The sequence below is a fragment of the Larus michahellis genome, chromosome 23 (genome assembly GCF_964199755.1).
Source record: "Larus michahellis chromosome 23, bLarMic1.1, whole genome shotgun sequence".
NCBI classification, from domain to species: domain Eukaryota; kingdom Metazoa; phylum Chordata; class Aves; order Charadriiformes; family Laridae; genus Larus; species Larus michahellis.
Genome location: NC_133918.1, coordinates 6,235,101 through 6,258,799, shown reverse-complemented (window position 1 = coordinate 6,258,799; position 23,699 = coordinate 6,235,101). Strand labels below are relative to the sequence as shown.

The following is a 23,699-nucleotide window of genomic DNA, read 5'->3' as shown; positions in this document are numbered from 1 at the left end:
TCAAAATGGAATTTCCTCATATTATACTGCTGCACATTGGCTCGTTTTTTAATAATACACAGTCAGATTATTTTGGTTTCAAATTTGTTTACATGCCTCTCTCATATACCAATTCACTGGTTACTGCCGATGACAGATCACATCAACATTAATAAGACATTTTATGCTGTCTTCCACTCTACGGGAAATTTCAAAGCAAACTAAGACTGAAAAGCAGGCGGTGAGATGAAAATCACACCCCGTGCCAGATAACCCAACCCCTTCAAAACGCCTGAACCTCAATAATCCCAACTGTGTGTATTTCACACAGAAAAGGAGAATTCCCACTTTCAGCTGGGATATGAAGGATGCTACAGGGAGCCCTTGATACAGCTCAGGTTTCATTATTTATAATGTTATATAAAAGCCTTTACTACTGAATAGATCTTGTGTGCAGACGTAATTCTATGTATATGCATTATCATAATTAAATCTATAATAAAGTAAATAAGACAGTTTATGATCCATTATCCAGACATTGTTGTTGAGTTTTTACACCTATTTAGTTCAAATTTAGTAGAAATGACAACCTCGAGCTCTAGGACATTCCTGATGGAAGCCGTTGCTTCAGGAGGTTTAACGCCCTGTATATTCCTTCCCTTTTCCCCTCCTACATGACTGCAATCCCAAGCACCGGGGCAGATGAACGCCCTTGCAGAGCTCCCCAACACTCATCTTCTCCCAGTCCAGACGAGGAGTAAATCCCAAAATCTGGGCAAAAGCCACCAAACTCGCAGCCTCGCTGCTGCTGGTGTCCGTGGGCTCTGGCTCAACTGCACCTGCTACTCTCAGCTGCAGAAACCACCCCTGTCTGAGACACACCCCAGCTCCTGCGTTAAAAGAAAAATCATTACAGATTTCTACAAGTTGATGGCAAAACTCTCCTTGACTTCAGTGAAGAGCAGATTTCATCTCACTGCTCTGCTCTCCCAGCCCAGCAGGGAACTGCACAGGGAGAACACCACTGAAGTCACTGTGATTATTTGCCTTTTTTTTTTTCCCCTTTAAAGATAAAAATAAATTTCTATCTTGCTTGAATTGTGGGTCCTAAATCAGTATTTATAATCTATCTTTTTGAGGTTTTTGGGGGACAAAAAAGGAAAGCAAAAGCCATGCTGAGCTATGCACTGAAAAGCCACCCAAGATAAACCGAAGCGGCACTGAACATTGTGCCATTAAGTGAGAAAAAGACTACAACTTTGATGTGACACTTGGCTGTTTGCTGGCACTATAAACTATTGCACACTAAAAAAGTTTGTTAAATGCTCCATAAACTTTTAACACATTGCTGAAACACTTCAAACCAAGAATTTTATTTGGCTATCCACAAAACTGCACTTCGTAACAGGCAAAGAAGAGCAAATGTGTATTTTTCTCTAGAAATTACAGTCATGATTTAATTTCTAGAGTTCAAAACAGTGAAATTAATACAGGTAGATTTAAGAATTCCCTGAGAAGAAAGCACCCATGCCATGTTTGCTTTAGGAGGATAGCTGAAGCCTCAAACAGTGATCAAGTCTTTGGGGTTCATCACTCCTCCGGTACCTCTGACCTTTTTATTTTGAGAAACAACCAACTCCCGGACATCGCTCAGCGCCAGGAGAGCAGAGAACCACTAGAAGGGCTCCCTGCGAAAGCAAACAGCAAGGAAGACAGCAGAGAGGAGCCCATACTTCATCTTTTCTATGTATTTGCCTAGACTTGCACTTCCAAAGCTATTCCAGGAGATCTAAACCAGGGTACCAGCCAAGAAGCGAAACCGATCTTTACAAAAAATCCCCAAATGTTTCAATATTAATGTTTATTCCTCACCACAAAGAAAACAGGACCTTTCTCATGATTTTTCTCTTTCTCCCCCAAAGCAGGAAGGAAGACAACCAACTCCCCAAAGGGGCAACAATGTGTGAAGCACCACATGAGCCATCCACAACTCCCCGTCGCCTTGATCTCCATCAGAATTTCACACCGGACCTGAGACACTTTCCAAAGGAAACTACTGTCCAATGAAACTTGCTGAAAAACCTAAAATCCACCAGCTGGCTTAAGCATCATTGGCTTTGCATAAAACCTAAAGCCACTTTTAACATGTCACTCATCTTCCCTATTAAGCCTAATGGAAACTGTGTGCTGCACAGCTGCCCGGTTAGGAACAGACACAGATATGGACGAGTAGCCCAGAGACAGAGAGGGGGGACTGATATCAAACCTACGCCCTGCATCCCTGCCCTTGCACATCGAGACCACGGATGCAGTGGACAGAGGAGGGTACGGCCACGCATCCTCCCAGTCCAGCCCCGTACAAGCTCCCTGGTGCTGCTGCAATTTTCTACTGCTTTATAGCACGCAGTTACTCCAGCGCTGGCACAAGGGAGAAGCGGGGATAGAAATTCATTTTGAATCACAACTATACCTGGGGCTAAATCATTCGGACGGTGCGATTTACACATTCCCACCTCTCAGGGCAGTGCATAAAGCACCGTGTGGGCACATCATTCATTTCAGGATATTGCTCTGGAAGGCGCTGTCAAGCGAGTGTTTCATGGCACATGAGTAAGGCTTGCTGCGAGGAGCCAGGCACACTCGGTGCTTTGTGTGACGCTCCACCTTCGGTAAGAGAAATGGACTCCTGATAATGGACTACAATTCCTTCCCCTCCAGGAAGGCAGCGCTGCAACCATCAAACACGTCAGGCTGGAGGCAACCGTGATTCATCCAGTCCAGCACGCCATCGCCGGCAGCACCCAAAAGCAGACGCTTCAGAGGAATTACCTGTCTGGATGAAGTTTTTTCTAGCTCCCAGCCACCGCCGCTTGGCAGAGGACCTGAAGCAGGACTGGATCAGTCTGGTGCGGCAGTGACCACAGAGGAGCGCCTGCCTGTGACATCCTGCAGCACCCAAGACACCAAATCCATTAACGCTGGAGAAATGGTGGCAAATAACCAAGTTTTCACTCCTTGACACTAGGTATAAAACGCGGATGGCATGAAAGCACTCCAAGGAGAACAGGACCCATACGATGAGACTGCAGGGGTGTTTTTGTGTGTGTATGATTGGACTCGATGATCTCAAAGGTCCTTTCCAACCATGAAGATTCTTATGATTCTATGATACTGCAATATAGGGGCTGGGGAGACCTGAGCGCTCCTGGGTACCGGGGCCCATCTCCAACAGGAGTTAACCCACCCAGGAAGCCTGGTGCAGCCTGAACTTCTGCAAGCTTTCCTCCTGCCCACCACACTTGGGGCTGCAGCCTTCAGCCCCAGTGTAAACACCAGGTCTTGGTTAGTGAGATAATCCTTTGAATTCGAGCAGCTCCCATTTCACAGAACACCACAGCTGTTCACTTCCCTGCACGCATTTTTACACTGAGTTCTTCCCTCCTCTCTCACAAATTCTTCTGCCCCTAAAGTTCAAAAAATGCATTTTCAGGATGGTAATTGCAACTTTATCCCTTATTTTTTCACTTTCCTTTTTTCAGGCCAGTGTTTTAAAATTTTCCAACTTCAGAAACCTTGCAGATACTGCTGCGCTGCCATGGCCCTTAGCCACCACTTTGTCCAACACAGAGAAGAAATCAAAATCCAAAAGGCAGTTCAATAGCACTGATGTTATGGCTAGAGCAACACAAGCGAAGACAGAACACCAGTCCAACCCCCCCAAAACCCCTCAGGTGTCTCTGAATTCTGCAGTACCTCTCTCATCTCAGTCCCAAAGTTTCCTTCATTACACATCAATTTCCTACTCCTCACCTCCAATTTTCTTGATTTCTGCTGGAAAGGGGGAAAAACTGACCTGTTGGGGCAGGTCCAGAGGAGAGCCACAAAAATGATCCGAGGGCTGGAGCCCCTCTGCTGTGAAGACAGGCTGAGAGAGTTGGGGGGGTTCAGCCTGGAGAAGAGAATGCTCCAGGGAGACCTTACTGCAGCCTTTCAGTCCCTAAAGGGGGTTACAAGAAAGATGGGGACCAACTTTTCAGCAGGGCCTGTGGCAATAGGACGTGGGGTAATGGCTTTAAACTAAAAGAGGGTAGATTTAGACTAGATATGAGGAATAAATTTTTTACAGTGAAGGTGGTAAGACACTGGCCCAGGTTGCCCAGCGAGGTGGGAGATGCCCCATCCCTGGAAACATTCCAGGTCAGGTTGGACAGGGCTCTGAGCAACCTGATCTGGTTGAAGATGTCCCTGCTCATGGCAGGGGGGTTGGACTAGATGACCTTTAAAGGTCCCTTCCAACCCAAACTATTCCATGATTCTAAAAAAATCACCCACAAGGGCTTATTTTACCACGTAAGCATGGAGCTCCCTGCCTGGCTGGGGCTGTCTCTCTGCCGCACGTTGCCCACGCCTGGCAGGAAGAAAAGGGCTGCATGCGGGGTGGCTGCACGTCCCTCCCTGCACGAAACTAATCCAGCCCTCAACAAAACCGATGTTTATGGCGCACGTGTGTGCACGTGTAGCCCCAAAACATGAATCAAAGGCCCAAAAGTGCCTCCCGGAGAGCCGACCGCAGCAGTGTTTCCAGAAGGCAAAGCCAGCAGACATTAAATCTTCTGGGCAGATTTTACACGTGGATTTGATCCTCAAACACGGCGCTGGTCGGAGATTGGATTTCACTGTGACTATTCCTCGAGGTCGCCATGTCGGCCAGTTCTTGGTGGCCCTCACCACTATGCAAAGCCTCCTGCTCTTGCAGGCAGACAAGGGATAGGGTATTTCCACCCACACACGGACACTTGCTGGCACAGATAGCTCCAGGCAAGGATCGTGTGATGTATCCTGGCAATATCCCTGAGAGGCTGGTCCTACACCAAGAAAAATAGCAATTTTCCCCTTTCCAGGCAAGAGCGTATGGAAATATCTGCCCTTGGGGGAGGCTTTTAAAAATCAGCATTTTCTTCCTTACTCCTTCACTCCAGGAGATCAGGGGCAGGAGAGGCCACATCCCCCTCCTCCTGCTCCAGCAGCTCAAAAGCTGCCGATTCCTGGCGCAGCCCATCTGGTGACAGACAGGGACATGCAAACTACCCAGATCCTATAACAGAGCATGGGGAGAGGCTGCCGCTTGCTTCCTTAAGTAAAGGATAAAGTTTTAATTTAAGCTGGTCTCTGGGGAGAGAAGGAGGTTATTGAATCCATAGGAAGCAGCAGGGAATGAACCAAGTGACCCTGAGGCCAGGCACAAGCAACCAGGATTCCCAAGGGTTACAACGCTGGGGGGACAGACCGGCACCAGATTTGCTGTGGATTTTTTTTTTCATCCCCTGCTCCGGACACACACACATTTCCCTTGTGCTGCCCTACAGAGCAAACAAATGTCATTTCTTTCGAAAAACTGGAAAGACTTTTTTTTTCCCAACCATTCCCCCTGTCCAAATCCTCCCCCGCTTTGCAGTTTGCGGAAAAGTGCCCCTAATCCCCAAATTCTCTCTTTACCTGCAGCAAGAGCTGAAACCCTACCCATCCCCTCCCCCAGCCCTCCAACCGCACTAATCCATCAAATTCCCTGGCCTTGCAGCCCACCCCCAGCCCGGACAGCAGCAATCCTGGCACCAGATGTCCACTGACAAAGGCAGCGCCAAGCATCAAAAAACAATCACCCCATCGCTCCTGTCCCGATGGGGCCCCTGGGCAAAAAGCGAGTTCAAAGCACCATAACCCGCCAGCGCAGCCGAGCATCCTTCTGCTGCCGCACACCCTGGGCACCAGCGCGCCGGAGAGGGGCCGCATCCTTCACACGGTGACAAAACTCAAACCGCATCCGAGTCTGCCATGGGGATGCAATTCCCCCTCTTGGATCAGGGATTTAAAACAGGGGTCACTGATGGAAAATAAAAGGGATTTTTGTCTTAAAAAAAAATCAAAACCCAAGCAAGACATCTGTGCTCTGTCCACACGACGGCTGAAGCAGCATTAGCAGCGACTTTGTTTAAATACGACTGTTGCAAACCTCTCCCAGCATCCTCCTCACCGCTTGCCAGAAGGATTTTGCTAGCCAAACCACGCTCCAGATTAGCCATCTGGATTATCTGTATTTGCTAAACCTGACCGCAGGACTGGCCTTTATGACACACACCCATCTGCAAGGATTTGTTTGTAGAAAGAAAAGTGGAGGAGGGGGGATAACCTCCACTCCACATCCTCGGTAACTTTTCAAATGCACTGATTTTTTCCCCTTTCTTCCCCTTCCCCTTTCCCTGTTTGCAGGCGTTTGGTACTATTGCTTCTGGTATTAGGGCATGTTATTTACAACAGCCGCCTCTGTCAAGTCCCGCTGGGCAGTTACAGTCTCAACCCCCATCCTTATTTCACAAATGCAATTTCAAGCTTTCCCACATTTCCCGCAGAGAAACGGGAGAAGAAACGTGCCGGCAGGCACAGACCGCCCCAACACGGCGCAGGAGGAACAGGCCATGCACGCAAAAGCCTTGCCTGAAACCCATCCCGACTAAAACTGTGCTAACGGAGCCAGCCCAAGAGCAAAACCCAGCACCCTGACAAATGAGAGCAACGCCTGATTTCTACAACTAATTATTTGCAACAATCTCCCCAGTCAGCTTCTGAAACAGCTCCAGCTAATGGTTTCCCTGATTTGCACGGGAAGAGCATCTCTCCTCCCTCCCACAGCCCGAGTATCCCTGGATAAATCCTCACAAGGCTTGAGGTGCCGAGGCTTGGGGGAAATTTGAACTGTCATTTTCCCTATTACACACAGGTTTAGTGCTGCTGTTACAGCATCATTTTATTTATGGTATTACTTCTGTCATTATAACGATCCTACATAAATTCCACATACCGATTCCGTAACAATACTTGCTGCTATTATAATAATGATCCCATCTGAATGGCACAGTTGCCATTATCAGAAAATCTGTTTGCAATAGAGAATCAACTGTAAAAAGAAGCATTACGCCCAAATGAACTATTTAAGAATTACCATAAACAGGGGGCTGGCCTCAATTCCCTTAGCTGCAACGCGCCGCTTATCATAAAGACGTAGCAAGTCTAAATTAGCAGGTAAGTCATCCTGGGACTTGGGCGCTGATGCCGAAACCGAGCACCGGGTGGCTTCCTCACATGAATGAAACCTACCACCGCACAGGTTTTAATAAAGAATTTTTGCAACACACTTACTAAGAGCTAATGAGAGCACTAATCAGTCCAGGGAGAAACTGAAACACACCCTTACAAACCCATGAAAGAGTTACCTGTAAATAGAAAGGAAGGGCAGAACAGATTCTTTAAAAACAAAAACTTACCCAAGCACACATGAACTCATGCAAAATTAAGGCGGCAGTCACATCGGAAATGACACAAGATGCACAGGAAAAATAAATGTGTTGTAGGGTTCAATTTGGTACATCTCCATCCCTGCATCAGTTCACAGCTGTAACATCACCCAGGTGCCTCCTGATTCAGAAGGTTTCACCTACCACAACAGTTATTACTCCTACAAAATAGTTCTGGAAGGGCAGCTACTCCTTCAAAGAGAGCTTCTAACAGATGTTTTCCCACCGTCAGCATTTGCACAAACACGGTGTCTCACACCTTCCATGGTCCCTAATTTTACCAGTTCATTCTTCACACCCGCAAACGCAGCATGAAATAAATTCAAATGTAACAAGATTACACTTCCCCGGTACCACAGGACGCGCTGCAATCTCTGCCGAGTCCGACAGCAGAGCCTTGCACGGGAATAAAGTATGCCTGAGGTTCAAAATCTCTTCAAACAGAGGGCAGGGGATGGCTTGGGGGGAGCGGTAATGGGATCGAGCGCCTTTCATCTCCAGGTGACTGGTTAAAAATTCAGCCCAGGTGAGCAGCATCTACAAAGCTGTTACTACACAAGGGCTGCCCAGAAGCCAGCATGAAATGAGTAAGTGGCTTCAATCCAGCTCTTCGCAGACCGGTGTCAGACAACTTGTCACTCCTACACCTGGCACCACGGGGCAGCCCTCAGAAAGGCACCAAGGATGGGATCGTGCAACCTCAATTTCCTCCTTTACACATAGCCGGGTGACACTGGCACTGCTGCTCTTTTTTGGCCTGCGCCCACAAGCAGCAGACAGGGACGCTCGAGCAGAAATCAGAGATACCGCGTCTATTCCTGGCCTCGCTGCCGACCTGCCGCAGGAGCCTGGGCAAGCCTCGCTGCTGCTTCTGCCTTCGTTTTTTTTGGACAAACGATTCAACCCATGGCACTTCAGCGCTTTTCACTGGTCGACCCTAAAACACTTTACAGAAAGGAGTTACGCATCGCTATTCCCATTTTACAGACAAGGAAGCTAGCAGATTGCCATTTCCCCAAGGCTGTTTTTCTGGCACGCTCCTCAGAGATTAAATCTAGTGAAATAGCTGCGCTGTACAAGAATCTGTACCCACAGGCCAGATTCAACAGCGAGGGTAAAGAGGGTGTTTGAGACTTGCTGTGATCAAGGTTAAGAAACATAATAAAACACCATATCCTGCTTTTCCAGCTCTGCAGGGTAATGAGGGATTTCCTCATATACCTGCTGCAACTGTCACCTTTGCAGGAATTTAGCACACAATACTAAATTCACTCTCTGTCTGCACTCTGAACCCTCAGACAGTTTATTTTGGTACCTCCACCTCCCAAAAAAATGATACGCATCTCTTCCAAGTCCGAAGCATAATTGGCCCTTCTCTGCTTTCAATGCCTTTGAAAAATCACCGCTTTGGCTTTCGGCTGCAGGAGGAGGTCGCAGAGCAGTGGGACGGCAGAGCAGGAGCCCCGACGCTCCCCCACTCCCTCGTCTCCACTCCCGACTGGAAGAAAGATTTGGAACAAGTTCACGCTTCTCCCAGAGGTGATGTACCTCTTTCTGCACTAGGGATTCAATGACATGCTCCAAGATGATAAAAGATACCAACACCTTCCCTTCTACTTGGCAGGTTCTTGGAGCAGTAACATGGAAGGATGGCGAGCGTTACGGTTTTTACTCCAGGGATGAAAAGCGAAAGAGGGAAGCGCAGCCCCGGAGCTGCCGTCCTCGATGCAGACCCCTCCTCCAGCGCAGCTCACCCCTGGTGCGGGACCACCTCATTTAGCCGGAGCTGCCCCCTGAGCCAGCCTCACTCACCGTCCTCAAGCCCACATCCCAGCACACTCCTCCGCAAGAAGTTCGAGGGCGGCTTGAGAGGCACCAATCAACTCCAGACGCTCGTTATGTTACAGAAAACGTAAATCATGAAGAAACTGTTAAAACAGCTCAATTAGCTCAAATGCAGATTTTTCACTTCCTCCTTTTTGGTGAGAAAAAAAACCCAAACAATAAACCCCAACCAACAGTGTAAGTCTGTAAATAAATATTAGCCTTGTAAAATAGCAGGGCTGAGAAGCACCTCCGCAGCCAGAAACAGACCAGCGGTGGATTACAGACCCACACAGACCGACACTGCACTAGTTATGAGAGAAGAAAAATTTCTCAGTGCAGGTGGTTTGTTATTCTCAGAAAATCTCTTTTCAGCAGATGTTTCTCTGTTCCATGTGTGGCGATCTCAGTGCGCTTGAATTTGTGATTGCTCCTCCGCTAAGTGACGTTTTCAGGAAAAGGGAAATGAAAGGATAGCGAGATGCAGCTATACAAAGCACAGGCTAGAGAATCCCCCTTTTTTTTAAGAGACGAACCATAATGTTAATGTTTGAAACTGCTTTTCATATATAGTAATGATCAGCTTAATCTTTACATTTTTTTCCTTAACTGCAGGAGAGCTGTCCGCCAACGAACGATATAAATTCAAATTTAATTTCAAGTGTTCCTTTAACTGCCTTGAGTCAGACAAGCTGCTGCGAATTCCAAGTTAGAGCCTTGACGCAAAAGTTACCTGCAACATAAAAGTATTTTGCCTTTGCCAGAGTGAGAAAGAAATCATAAAGAGATAAAATATGGCCATTCCTCAGGAAAGTTCCAGCTACGCAGTTCCCATAACAAAATGGAGCAATTTTTTCCCCTCTTATGTTTCTAAAATTACATATTTTAGACAAATCTGCATCTCAAGCTTGAGCAGTAGTATAACGGCTAGCAAGCAAGTCATATAAAACCAAGAAAGCGAGTTATATTTTAATCCTGGGAACCGAGCACAGAAGTCGGGCAATGTTTACAGTGAATAAATTTTGTAAAATGCTCAAAGCCCATGTCCTGCCCCGAGCTGCAGAGAGCATCATGCAGACGACTCGGGTGGACCTGGGCTGCCTTTTACTCATTAACAAATAAGAGGCACTTCCAGTACAGAAAAAAACACGTAGTAAAGGGGGGAATTTGGGAAAAAGGGTGAGCTGGCCCTTTGTAAGGCAGGCGAGTGCTCCCAGCACACACACGGGGGGGGGGGGTGGTTCTGGATGCGGTTTTTACACTTTTGTCTCGTTTTGCAGCAAAACGCTCCCGTAAGCCACCGGTTGGAGAAAAGGGGATGAGAAGGAAAGGGGGGGTGTCCCCTTCCCAACTTCCAAACGCTCCCCCCGCCCCACCAGCGCTCCCCTCCATCCGAGCATCGCTCCCCAGCCCGCAGATAGAGCCCGGACAAGAAAAGCCGTACAGAAACGCGTATTTTAACGGTTATCCCTCGGCGGGAGCCAACAAGGCGGCAGGCAGCCGGCCTCCCGCCCGGGACCCCCAGCTGCCCCTCGCCGCCCCCTCAGGCCGCCGGCCCTCGCTGCGGCCGCGCGGGACGCTCCCCACAGCAAGCTGCTACCGGGAAAGCGGCGGGGAGTGTTCCCCCTCCTTAAAAAATGCGGAAAAAAAAAAATTAAATTTTTAAATCAAACCGACTGTCTCGAGTCTCGCTTCGGCTCCGGGGAGGGTCTGAGGCGAGGGGAGCCCCTCGGCGCCCCCGGTGCCGGGTCCTGTCGGGGCGCTGGGGGAGGCACTTACCGGCAGCGGACCGGCCGTCCCACCCGCGCCGCCCTCGGCACGGCGGCCCGCGGTGCCTACGGGCCCACGGGCGCCGCGACCCCGCCGAGGAGCCCGCCGCGGCCCGGGCGGAGGGAGGCGGGGCCGGGGCGGGGCGGGGCCGGGCCGCGGGGCCCATCGCGATGGGGGGGAGCGGGGCCGGGGGAGGCTCAGGGGGGCAGCGCGGCCGGGAGGCCCGGGGCGGGGGGAGCGCAGCGGCCAGCCAGGCCTCGCCGGCGCCCCCTCAGGGCGCCCGCCCGCGGGGTGGCTCACAGCCCGGCCCCGGGATGCCACCCTGGTCCTACTCCGGTGCCCCTGCAGCTGAGCCTTGCTGTCCCCCTTGCCTGGACTTGGGGTCCGCCCTCCAGCCTGGCCCTGGGACCACCCCAGCCTCCATGCAGGGTCTCCCCGAGCCTGCCCTTGGCGTCCTGCCTGGCCCTTTGGGATCCGTCCCCCCATACCGGTCCCTTCGGAGTCCCTTGGGGTGCCCTCACACACAGCCCTGTCCCCACAGGTCACATGGAGCTCCCCAAAATAAAAAGCAGAAGCCCCCCTCGCCCTCCCCACGGCAGGGGAGCACCACTGCTCCCCCCAGCACCCCTGGCAATGCTGCCATTAACTCATCGGGCAGCGTTTGCCCAAAGGGGAAGCTGAGGCCTGACAACCGAGTCCGACAGCTCTTCCCTTGCCAGCAGGAGCTGGGGCTCCCCCTGAGCCCCCCAAACCCTGGACACAGGGCAGCTTCAAGTGGTGCCATGCCAGCCCAGCACAGGGAGCCGAAAGGGAAGGGGTGCAGCTGGGCTGACCCCCGCCCTCAGCTTTTTGGCCACCCAAAGCCCAACACCACTCATCGGGTCCTTCCTACTTGGGGCCTGGCTCTACCATCAGATAAACTCTCACCTCCAAACACTTCAAAAAAACAAACACCAACAACCCAACAACAAAAGCCACAACCACCTTCATTTATTTTTCATGGCGCTCTGCAGACGTGCAAAGCTCTCACAGCCATCTGTAAAGAGAGAAGGTAATTCCTAGCCTGAGGACTTTATAGTTTAAATAAGACATAAACGCAGCAAGAGAGGACAGCGAAGAGAAAGGCGAGGGGGTGTGCAACAAAAGGGTTTCTTCAGAGAGGGATTAGGGTTATCATGATTGCTACGTATACATCTTTGCATTGACTCTATATAGGATTTCAGAGCAGCTCTGTTATCTCTGGGCAGGAACAAAACACTCTGTACTTGCTCATTTCCAAATCATACCAAGAAGCTGGAACTGAACAAGACTCCCAAACAAAAAAATCACAACAAAATTCCTTCCCTCCCCTCTTGATTTTGCCTATTTTTTTTCTTTTCCACACAGAGAGATATTTTGCTAATTTTTTAAATATTTTTTTTTGTCAAAGCTCGGGGTTGAAAATCCTTGGTCATTTGGGAATTCTCGGAGCCAGCGACCGTAGCGGGGCTGAGCTCAGAGAGGCTCTTGGCAGGCCCCGGTGCGGAGAGGGCTGCGCTGGAGCATGTGCCTGGGAGAAGGGGGGGGACGCGGGGGGCAAAGGAGGCCACATACATTTTTAGAAGAAAAAAAAATAGAAAAAAAAGGAAAAAAAAAACCATCACCGAGGCCTGCCTGGCGCACACGCCAGCTCTGGGGGCTGGGAGCGGGGGAGCGCGGGGAGGAGAAAGGCTGGGTGGATGGAAGTGAGGATCCAGATTGAAAACAGATGGGATTTTTCTTGCCAACCTGACATCCGAGACCGCGGGAGGCGGGGTAGAACTTCCCCTTCGTAGATGCTGGCAGCCGAAAGATATGGAATGGGGGGAGGCCCCCCGAAAAATCCCAGTTTGGTTTAAAAATCCCTTCTCGCTGCCTCTCGCTGGGGCTCCCCATTCGGCAGAGAGGAGCCCGCTGGAGCGGGGTTGTTTTTAATACTTTGAGAGGTTTGATTTTACCATTAAGTGTCTGATTCATCTGTTCCTGCCTGCTGGAGCTAAGCCCAGCCTGGCAGTTAATACTTGCCCTAGGAGGCATTTTAGGGGGCATTTTGCACCCACACAGATCCCTCTGCGTACGGACCCAAGGGAAACCCCCGTAGGGGCACAGAAATAACCCCCCGCACAGCTTCGCCAGCACGCTGCGGCCAACGTCAGCCTGCAGCTAAACACTGGCCACAACCTCCACCCAGGGACAACCTGGGATGCGGCAAACCCATGCTCGAGCGTGGCTGCAAAGATCCACACTGCCAGGTAAAGGAGGCACCATCAACCACCGGAGGACCTCAGATCTCTCCGTATGGCCCCAGGCACCTGAGCTGGAGCCTCCAGCAGCCCAAGCTGCCCAGTTTTTAAGAAGCCACAAACAAATGATGCAACAGCCTTGAAGTGATTTAGCAGTGATTCACCCAGCAGCAATTATGTGGCTGGTTTGGGGCAGGGCTGAAGCTAGGTCGCCCTTCCACCCACGCACCCCACGCTTCGGTGCGAGAGGGGCCAGCCGGTGCAAATCCCACCCGGTGGCACCCACAGGTGCAGGGGCCACACAAGTCCCCGTGCCAAGCGCCGCATTTTGGGATAAAGATTGCTGCAGGACAGCAAAAGGCTGCCCAACGTACAGCGAGTGACTGGCAAAGCTGCCCCCCCAGCAGAGTGCGAGCATCCTCCTGGCCTGGCAGGGGCGTGGGGTCTGCCCCCCCCGGGATTTCACAGCTACTTTACAAACCAGAAACAAAAAGTTAATGGTGCGGGCTTGACCACATATTTTCCAGGGGCTCTGGGAGACCGGCTCTCCGCAAGCCGGCTAACACACACTCTTTTCATTCAGAGCTTTAAATACCCAATTGTGTCTGTTTTCAGCACGCTCATTTTTAGCATTTTAATGATATGGTCCTCGGCTCTCGCCTTCCCTGGATTGGCCGCAGCGTGGGTTTTTTTTTTTCTTTTTTTCCTTTTTTTTCCCCCCCTCCTTCTTTTTAACATCTTGCAGAGCGAGAGGGGAAGGGGAAAAGGGGGTTAGCAAGAGGTCACACATTTCTCCCAACCCAAGTGTTTTTCCAGCAGGCAGGGGGTCCTGCCAGGGACAAAGATGAACCAGCCCCTTCAGCTGCAAGCGCGGCACCTTCCACTGCAGGTCCTCAGCGCAGGCGCGGGACAGGCACCCTGCCCTCGCCGGAGCCTTTCGGGAAGGTGCACAATCCAGGCACGCTTCCACGAGTGACAGTGGGCAGCAGCACCCGCCCCCACACCCTGGCACAGCCAAAACCTCGCTTACCACAACCAGGCCTGGAAGAAAGGGTTTGGGGTTCCCCTTTGCAATTGCTTTCCCCTCTTCCCCTGTAACCAGAGCTTTCCTCGGGCCCCGTCGACAGGATTTTGCTTGGATGCACTGCTCTGCTGACGGCCGGGCAGAAGACCCCATCCTCAAGCAGGACCTGGCATGCAGCGAGGATCCCAGCCCGGGCCACACCGCGGGCACCCCAGGTACCTGCACCCACCTCTCATCCCCCCATTCATGCCCTTGGCCTGTTAGAGCAGCTCCGCTCTTTCCACTGGAGAGCTCCCAAAGAGGCTCCAGCCATGTTAGAGCACAGGTCAAAGACTCCGCTGGAACCTACAGGGAGCCCCGCGACACAAAGGCACCACGGGACCCCCAAAGTCCCACCCTTGGACATGGCAGAGCCACCCTGGACGTGGCACCACACCATGCCACCTCCCTGACACAAAGCAGACATAATGCGATGTGGCAGCTGCCACTTTCAAATGTCCAGCTCAGCTGCAGAAAAGCCCAGCTTTGGCCACCACCTCCAGAGCCCAGAGTGCCCATGGAGGGCGCTGGCTTGTCCCCGGGCACACGGGGCTCTGTTTGGCTCTGCGTCATGGGCAGTCACCACAGCACCCACACAGCAAAGCTGCTTTGGGTGCAGGGTCAGCTCAGCATCTCCACCCAGCTCTGCCCCTAAACCAGCTGGAGCACCGCGGTCACACAAACTGCTGACAGAGCCCAGGGGGCAGCGGGAGACTCTGGTGCACTGGTGACGAACAGAAGGTGCAGGTCCTACCTCCATCCCCCAGCAAACACCCACATTTCCCCCTTCCCCAAGCACACCCAGCCCTACTTGCTTTCACAGGTGCTGCTGTGCCCCAGCTCTTGGCCCAGGCCAGCCCCAAGGAATGTCCTTTCCTCCCGTCTCCCCCACACCACCCCAATATTCAGCGTTTTCTCCATCCCCTCTCCCCCAGATCTCCAAACACATCAGGTCCCTATTAGCCATCCTTCACAAGGGTGCTTCAACGTCAGCTGCTCAGTGGATATTTCTTTTTTTATTCCGCCAAGTAATATCGAAATGATATTTATTAAATTTGCTCTCTAAGTCCCTCAATCTGCTCCATAATACAGTGAATCTGCGAGGTGGTTTCACTGATCCCACCTCAATGAGACCAGATTAACGCAGATGATCCCGGCTTTGCGGCTCCCTCGTCCCAGGGAGGGTCAGAGGTTGGGCAGAAAGGCAAAACCCGCTGGCAGCGCCGCCGTGGCCGAGCCGGAGGAAATCACGTGGGCTCTGAAAATGATTTCTGAGGTTAATTCCAGGTGGGAAGGAGGGAGCACTCAGCGTGGACAGGCAGCAACTTTTAAGACTTCAGAAAAGCCGTTCGGCTGTTTATTTCAGCTTCTCTCACTCTTATCTCCCTCCTTAAGCGCATTGATTGCACCTGCCCCCACCCCGCTCCCCAGCAAGAAGCCCATTAAATCTAAAGTTAGCTCCAGAAAGGTTCATCAGATCCATTATCTCTGCATTCAGCTAAATTATGAAAATCATTAAGATAAGGAGGCATGGAGCCTATTAGTTTCCTGGAGAGGATGCTTTACAATTTTTTTCCTTCTGCTTCCACATTTAATTACCTTAAGTTTCACAGTATTTAATTCCATTTATTAAACCTTTAATACATAAAAACAAAACAACAACAACAAAACCCACCGCTGGTCGCCTTTAGGCGCAGCGCCAGGGTAGGAGCAGCCTCTGCCTCCCCCATCCCCTTCCCCGCTCAGGTGATGGAGAGCCCCCGATCCTGCGGCCGCGCACGGACCCTCGCAGCCAAGCTGGAGCTGCACTTGTGCGGGATGCAGCCATTAATTAGAAAATTAAGAACGTGGCCTGGGGTCCATGCAAAGGGAAAGTCCCCTGTCGGCTCCCCCAGGCCAGGCTGGTCCCCAAGCTGGCTGCTGGGAGCTTTGCTACAACCCGGGGGGACGACACAAAAAGCAGCAGCGTTGTGGAAACTCTATTTAATTTTTTTCTCAAATGGCAGGAGCACAGTTTAACCTGCAATGCCACCACACCCAGAAAGCCTCAGCGGGGACAGGTACGCACACAGGGATCCTTGCTCGGTCGTTGGAGTTATTTTTTTGGGCAGATGCTATTTTAGGACACCGATAGCAAGCCTATGGAAACAGCAAACTCCCGCATGCTTCAAGCAAGGTCAATCTGAAGCATTAGCGTCTCTCTGGCTGCATTTTTGCCTTCCCAGAGATGCTATTTAGCAATCTTGGTTACTATTAGAGCAGCATCTAAAACCCCCTCATCCTGTAATGCTGAATGAGCTGTAACCCTCACGCCGGGCTGCCTCTTTGCTACCTAAACAGGATAGAAACCGAAGAGTCAAAGCAAAACCAGAGGCACAGCCGGGGAAGAGCCTGGCGCAGGGTCACCCACCGCACCACACCTGGAGGGGAAGATGCCCAGCCCAAGCCCAAGCCCAGCAGGTCCCCAAGCCCAGCTGGCCGAAACCAGGGCACAAGGGCAGCAGAGCCACGTCGCTCTGAGCGCACGGACAAGCACATTCCCACACGCAGCACCTCCAAACGCCTCCTTGCTGAAGATTTCAATGTTTTTACAATTCTTGGACCACTACAACTTTTCCCGAGAAGCTGCGCACGTTCATGGAGCCCTGTTTCATAGACCCTTTTCTCCAGCGCTTGCAAGGCAGGGTTTGCAAACGCCGCTGCCTTCAAGGCCTGTCTCATCACGCATCCAAACGGGGCCCCACGGCTCCAAGCAGCGTGCTTTCTTCCCATCGACATCTTTTGCAGGATTAAACCTCAAACTTGGCCTGCATTTTTCATTTGGTTTTTAAATCAGGAATCACTCTGGAAAAGTAGCACCAGGAAGAAAAAAACAACTTGCTAAAGTGTTCCCCAGCAGCATATCCACATACTTTAATATAAAAAAGCTGCTGCTAATTTAAAAAACAAATGTTTAAGCAATCAAACATGTTTATTTAATTTGTCCTTTCTGTGCCAGAGAAGGCTTGAGCCGCTCGCCGTGGCTGCCACACGGCGTTATCAAGAGCATTCATGGTGAGGTCCCCATGTTGGGGTGGGAGCTCCTTGGAGCCCCAACACAACCCACCCCCGGAGGGGAGGTCGGCTCATCCTGACCCCCAAGAGGGGGTCCCTTGGGACAGTCCCGTTTCAGACCCACCACCGTCAGATGAAAATGGACATCTGGATCCTAAAGACAAGACTCAAAATTCGACCCATTGCTCGCATCCAGCATGAACCAGATCTTCTCTCTGTTCCTCCAAGAACAGAGAATTTTTACCTCATTTTCCATCACTGCAGACTAGTGGTTTTTTCTCCAGAAAGACCATGTATTGCTCTGTTTGCAAAGAAGGTGCAGGATGCCCAGAGACAGGTACGCGGGAACACACAGGCCCAAAACAAACCCAGCTGGAAAGGGGCAGCCAGTGCCTCACCACGGTGAGATGCTGCTGACCACGGGTCCTCTCCATCCACAGACTCCCAAGGGCTCAACAACAGCAGCTTAAAAATACAACTTGCACTCTGTTTAATTTAAATGCTCTGAGCACAGATAAACTCTTGGTTTAAATATTCATTGGTGCTATGACAGGACCCGTGAGCCATCTGGAAAGTGGGATGGGAGCTTCATCCACCGCCATGGAGCACACCTTCAGCTCAAGGGACACTTTGTACCACCTTACGGCCACGTTCCCCAGTCAGCACCAGCCACGGAGCCTGCGTCTCTTACAGCAACAGTAAACTCAAAAGGGACTTTCCCCCCCTTTTTTCCCAAAGCCTCGCCAGCAGTGAGCTAAATCCAGATCTGCTCTTCACACCCACCCACGAGCTGGGGCAACCAGCAAAGGTTCATTAGCAGGAGGAGCTGTGCGCCTCTTGCTTTGAACATGAAAGCAGCCCGAAGGTGGGTATTTTGTGGAGGAGGAGAATATTCATCACAAAAAACCACCAAAACACGGAGCAGCAAACACTGCCTTCAGCCTCCCTGATGCCAAAAGGGCTCCTGTGGACAAGGCTAAGGATGGGGCATTACCCAAACCGGGTGGGGAGAAAGGCATTTCTTAAGTCATCTCTCAGGAGACCTCTATCCACTTGAGCTGTGGGATATAAGCATTGACCTGCTCAGCTTTCCCTCTGGCCTCCACACCGATGTATTTGGGGTTGGATCTTACACTCACAGCCATTTAACCTGCTGTTTGCATAGTTAATATTCCACCAAGGCAACGCAAGACACACACCACACTAAACCCATAAATAAACAGCCCCATTTCCCAGCTGGGCAAACCCTCCATCTCTCTTGACGTGAGATCCTGCACTGTTATCACACATGAAATATTCCTGACATAAGCTGGCCAGGAGGAAAGTTTCGGGGGGACCTAATGGCAGCAGCTGGATGGCAGCCCCCCCAAAACTGCAACGAGCTGTGGGATGTCCCTGCCACAAGGCTGCAGAAGTATTTTGGATGCAACTGAACACAGGGGGTGGGGAGGGGAGATATGACACCGGGTGCCCGGGGGCCTTGCTCTGCAGTGACGAGACCTGGAGGCAAGGATGCTCCTTCAGCCTTCCTACACCATTAACTCAGCAATCAAGAGATGCTGGATGCTCCCATGATGTGGTGTTTTATTCTCAGTGTCACAAGCCGAATGGTTTTTGGTTAACGTTCGGAGGGCAAACATGGAGCAGCCAATAGCCCTAAGGAGCCAGGTAATGTTGGCTGCTTCTCTGAACAAGTTAGCAGTAGCCCAAGGAAAGCCTGGTCTTCTCAAGTTCATGGTTGTCATGTGAAAACCTCATGAATTCACGAGTTGAGTCCTGGTCTCCTGATGAAGGATGCCTCCACGTGTGCCCATTTTACAGATGAGAAAGTTCCAAAATGAACTGGAAAAATAATGTTCCCTTGGTCTGCAACATTGGTCTCCAACAGCCACCACCACCACATGTGGCAGTTTCCACCAGGCATACACCAGGAGCAATTTCTGCAAAACCCTGAAAAGCCTCCAAAGGCCCAAACTTACCAAGAAGTGAGCAATAACCACAGGACAGCAACTCCACGGATAATCCACATTTCTCATGGATCCCAAAACACATAAAAAGACCCAATTCTCAGAGCACAAGCGAATCCCCGGAGTGGCTGGAGAGCCTGTGCTGCTCATCCCAAGGCTGGAAAAGCTCAGACCTGGATCACGGATCAGTATCTCCTTTCCCCCCATAGCACTGTGAGGACCGGCGATGCCTTGGGGAGGGAGTGGGAGCGCAGGAGCGTGAGCAAACCCATCATAAGCAGGAACTCAATTTTGCCCATCATTATCGTTGGCTTTAACAAATAGCTTCTGGGGATGGCAGGTACTTTATTAATTTTTCCCTTGTGCAGCATGCAGGATGATTGAAGAAATCACTGGTCTGTTGATTTGTTTGCCTCCCTGGCCCAAAATAGCTAGCTATTTATTTTTAAACAGCAGGATGCATCAAATCCTTAAATTGAGGCGACGGAGCCAGGAGGACGTGCCACACGCATCCATGGCACCAGCGCCTGGGCAGAAGGTTTCAGCCCCTTTCTCCACATTGGGGAAAAAGCCAGGTCCAAGTCTCCCACTTGCACTTCAGACACGGGAAAACTGAATAAAGGGATTTTCCACCCAATTGGGTATCTTCTGGTAGCCATGTTCCTGGTGGCCCTGCTGGACTCATTGCCTGCTGCGCTCAAGCTTTGGTCTGCTTGATGCCCAGCGAGGGTTTGGGCAGCTCAGCCTCAAATATAGCCCCTGGCCTTGGACTTTGCCACGCGCCCCTGATGCTCGGCGTGGTGGGGATCTTCTAGGTGATGTTAGGACAGAAAAAGCTGCAATGTGTTCATCGGGAACCAAATAATCTTGGAAGGTGCTTCTGTCTCTACCAGTTCTCCTGCCAAAGCACAGCCATGGGAGACCCAAGGCAGCGGTTCCCGGTGCTGCAGCACCTTGCCGAGTCCTCCAACCCCCTTCCAAGACCTCAGCAAGATGTTTGCCACAGCCCCGAGCCCTCCTGGAGCCCCCTGAGGTCAGCAGCGAGTTGGGGCCAGCTCAGGCGCCCACATCCCCGTCGGAGCTGGGGCTCCTCTCCTGTCCCAGTGGCTGTGCTTGCTCGTGCAGGAGGATTTAGGATTCGCATTTTGCCCTCCCGTGGGACTGCTCCAGGAGCGCAGGGAACGCCTAAAGCAGCAGCTGATGCACAAGGACTCGTGCAACCAAAAAACAGGGTTAATCAGCCCTCCCGAGGCAATGCCGCTGGGGCCGCCAGCCCGGTGTTCTCCCGGCGGGAGGGAGGGAGCATCCAGTCCAATGACATCCGCAGGATGGGACGAATCCTGCACAGCTCTGCTTCGTAAAGACATCCCTGGGGCTCAGGGGAAGGAGTTTCTCAAGTCAACCCAGCAGAAATTACGCGAGGCATCTTCAATATCCCCATTCTGGAGGCCCCTACAGATGACCTTTTTGTGTGTTTTTTAAGCACCATCTCCATTCCTTGTGGTTACGGAGAGTGTTTTCCATATGAGCAGCACTGGAGAGTCTTCCAGAGCCTGCAGCCATCCCACGCCGGAGCCTGTTGAGCAGCCAAGCAAGACCTGCAAAACCCCAACGCAGGCTGCAAGCTGCCACGAGGACCACGTGGGCAGTGACGGATCTACCCAGGGCTTACAAAACCAGTGCCGGGGAAAGGCAAGGCTGAGACTGACGCACGGACGGAGGGATCTGCAGCAGCAAGGTGCCATGGCCGAGGGGACGCAGGGACAGCGCGAGAGCAGCCGCCCCAGCGCTGGCAGCACCGACGGGCTGGTGCAGGGTCCCCAAAGCCCCGGGGCAGCGATGGCTGCTGCCCGTGACAGCTCGGCAGGGAGATGGGTCTCCCCACGCTCGCCCGCTTCATGGAGAGCCTTTTTTGTTTGTTTTCTTTATTTTTTTTCTTAATTTAGAAAAAAAGAAAAAGGGGAGGGAAGCAACTTTGCAATTCCCCAGGGACCCAGGACTCCTCGCGCCCACCCCCAGGGCAGGGTTAAACTGCATCAAGCCTGAGCAGAGCTCTCCAAGGAAGCCCGAAAGCAGAGGAGATGACCTCCCCCTGCACACACGCTGCCTCCCGCTCCACAGCGACGGCAGGAGGGACCGGGGGCACATCTGCCCTTCCCTGGACCCGCTCCAGCACCTCAATGTCTTTTTTGTGGTGAGGGGCCCAGAACTGGACACGGCCCTCGAGGCGGGGTGTCACCTCTGTTAGGCTGACGGCTGGACTCGATGATCTGAAAGGTCCCTTCCAACCTAGGCGATTCCATGATTCTATGACCTCCGACCTGCCACACACACACACTATAAATAACGCGACACGCGGCGTGCTATTTAAAAGCAGGTCGTGTGCCGCCGGCCGTCTCACAGTGAGCCATGCCAGGGCAACGTGGGCCAGTGCCTGCCCCCCCCCGGCAAACGAGGTCCACGCTCTGTGCAAACACAACAGGCTCGTGCACAGGGCCGTGCACTGCCCAAACCCGCCTGGGCAAGCGGCGGTTTCTGTGGCAGAGCCATTTGCATTGATTTTGCCTCGCCACTGTAGCGTGCTGGGGTAAATCAGCGTACGGTAGCATCACGTCGTTGATGGAGGTAGGTAAAGACGCTGCTTTCCTGGCTTGGGAAAGAGAAACGGCAACTGCCACCTCGACCAGGCTGGGTTGCAGCAGGTCCCATGCCTGATGCAAAGACCCATCTCTTCCGAAAAGACCTCCAGAAATGCACTGCTGAAGATGCAGCAAATATTACACACTGCTGCATAACACCACTCCCTCCTCCTCCTCCTCCCTGCATCCCAGCCCCGCTTTCCCCCGTCTTCCCACCCTGTCCCACCAGCCGCTGGCCACGGAGGGGCCCTGCCAGCTGACAGATGAGGCTCCAGGTTAGCAAATCCAATTTGCCGGACACAAAAAAGCCAAAGCATTTCATTTCTGCTGGCTTTTTCTTTTTGAAATTGCTCAGACATTCAAGACGTGAAATGTCACCGTGTCACTTGGTGGCAGCTGAGGGCACGGAGCTGGAAAGGTCGGGAGAAGCTCTCCAAGAGCTACCCCTGCTCAGTTTGAAGGGAAGGGGGATGGGGCAGACATGGCCACTGTCACCGCTGGGGACAAGGGGGCCATCAGCCCACGCCTGCCCCAGCTGCAAGTCCAGTGCTCCCAGTCCCATGGGCTCTCAGCAGAGCGCAGGGGGATGTTAAGGACCAGTGCGAGAGCACAAGCACCCACTCGTCATCTTGAACAAGCCCCTTTTGCTCTCCTTGGCCCCAAAACGCCCACCGGGGCCACCTGGGACCATCGCATTTCCCCGAGCTTCCCCAGCTCGCTCTGACCACCCTGGGGAACAGAGGGCTCGTTCTGCTCTTGCGCTCACCCGCAGTGAAAAAACACAGCCAGGACGCTTAGCCAAGCCCTTGCATGCAGAAAGAATAAATAATCAACATGCACGATGGCAGATCTGCCCCAAGAGCTCAGAAAAAGCCGTGGCACCAGCTGCCCCACAACAGGGTGGAAAATCCTCTGCAAATCCCTCCCCAGCGAAGGGTGGGAGTTTGCACCCCTACGGGGTTTGGTCGTGGGACAACACTCACTGACAGCCTGCCAGCAGCGTCCCGAGCAGCTCCCTCGGCCCCGGGGAGACAGAGAACGGTCCTCGGGTGCCCCGTAGCCCCCGGGACACTGCTCCATTTTAAAAGCAACAATGAACAAAGCCAAAGGGTTTTTCCTAGAGCCACTCAGGGCACCTGCCACTTGGGTAGGACACAGCGTCGGAAGCACGGCAGAGCCCGCGTGTATCCCACCAGGAGCAGGGAAACGTGACGGCGAACCACGCAACGGTGCTTCGCCACAACCTCTGCCACTGCGAGCTGGGATGCCTGGAGAGTTTTCCCTGCATTATCCCACAAGCAGTGCTCTGGGCACCCTGCCTCCAAACCGGAGGGACCCAAAAGCTGCGTCAGCACAGCAGGAGCCGGTGGCAGAGGCCACGGGCAGACGGGGCTGCGTTCCCCGCCAGGTCATGCCACGGGGCAGGGAGCGAGTGTTGCCGCTCCCGGGCACCCCTCCAGCCGGGAGGGAACCTGAGACCTCCCCTCGCGGTGAATTTACTGCTGGAACATAGAGTTACGGACCGGCCGATGCTGGAGGCGAGGCAGAACAGGACACCCTGCGGCGCAAGGCCCAGCTACGTGAGTTATGAAAGCGCCTGAAAACCAAAACACTTGGTGTCTGTTCGTCCCAGAGCCATCGAGCCACCATCAGCAGCTTCGCCGCAGACACCGCTCCAGTTGCGTGTTTAATTGCAGGAGGCTGGGGAGAAGACGAGCAGCTGCAGGTTTCTGTGCGTCAGCCCCAGCCTTATCTCAGGGCTGGAGCCTCCCCTACGGCGCGAGGCTGATGCT

General features: G+C 52.4%; 1 protein-coding gene across 11 annotated transcripts in view; it reads right to left on the bottom strand.

Annotated features, from left to right (window-relative positions):
* Positions 1-23,699, bottom strand: part of PTPRS (protein tyrosine phosphatase receptor type S) — a 162,797-nt gene that overhangs the window by 125,277 nt on the left and 13,821 nt on the right. The window contains exon 1 of one of the 11 annotated variants that reach the window (XM_074565638.1): positions 10,932-11,046. The exons of the other annotated variants lie outside the window; for them this stretch is intronic. The gene's annotated coding sequence lies outside the window, so the exon portion shown is untranslated. Of the gene's footprint in view, positions 1-10,931; positions 11,047-23,699 lie in introns of those variants that run through there. 11 annotated transcript variants of the gene reach the window in all.